The sequence below is a fragment of the Bison bison genome, unplaced genomic scaffold, assembly GCF_000754665.1.
Source record: "Bison bison bison isolate TAMUID 2011002044 unplaced genomic scaffold, Bison_UMD1.0 scf7180017864302, whole genome shotgun sequence".
NCBI classification, from domain to species: domain Eukaryota; kingdom Metazoa; phylum Chordata; class Mammalia; order Artiodactyla; family Bovidae; genus Bison; species Bison bison.
Genome location: NW_011494874.1, coordinates 4,096,026 through 4,096,261, shown reverse-complemented (window position 1 = coordinate 4,096,261; position 236 = coordinate 4,096,026). Strand labels below are relative to the sequence as shown.

The 236-nt window shown below is 53.4% G+C and overlaps 1 protein-coding gene across 1 annotated transcript in view; it reads right to left on the bottom strand.

Moving 5' to 3' along the window:
• The window catches only part of CCDC85C (coiled-coil domain containing 85C), a 79,757-nt gene that overhangs the window by 57,386 nt on the left and 22,135 nt on the right, over window positions 1–236 (bottom strand). The window lies entirely within an intron of this gene.

The following is a 236-nucleotide window of genomic DNA, read 5'->3' as shown; positions in this document are numbered from 1 at the left end:
AGGCCATAATTATGTAATGGCTTTTTTTGATGGTGGGGAGGAGCATGGGGGCCCAAAGCGCCAAACGGTCCTCTCTCCCAATTACATGTCATAAACTCAGCAGCGCACCAACGGCCCAGCATTGCGAGCATTTAACTAAAGGTCGAAAGCAAAAATAGAAGCTGTGGGGGAGATGCTTTCAGGTCATTGAACATGACCGAGGGGAGCGGGGACAGGCTGTGTGGGCAGGGGGGGGG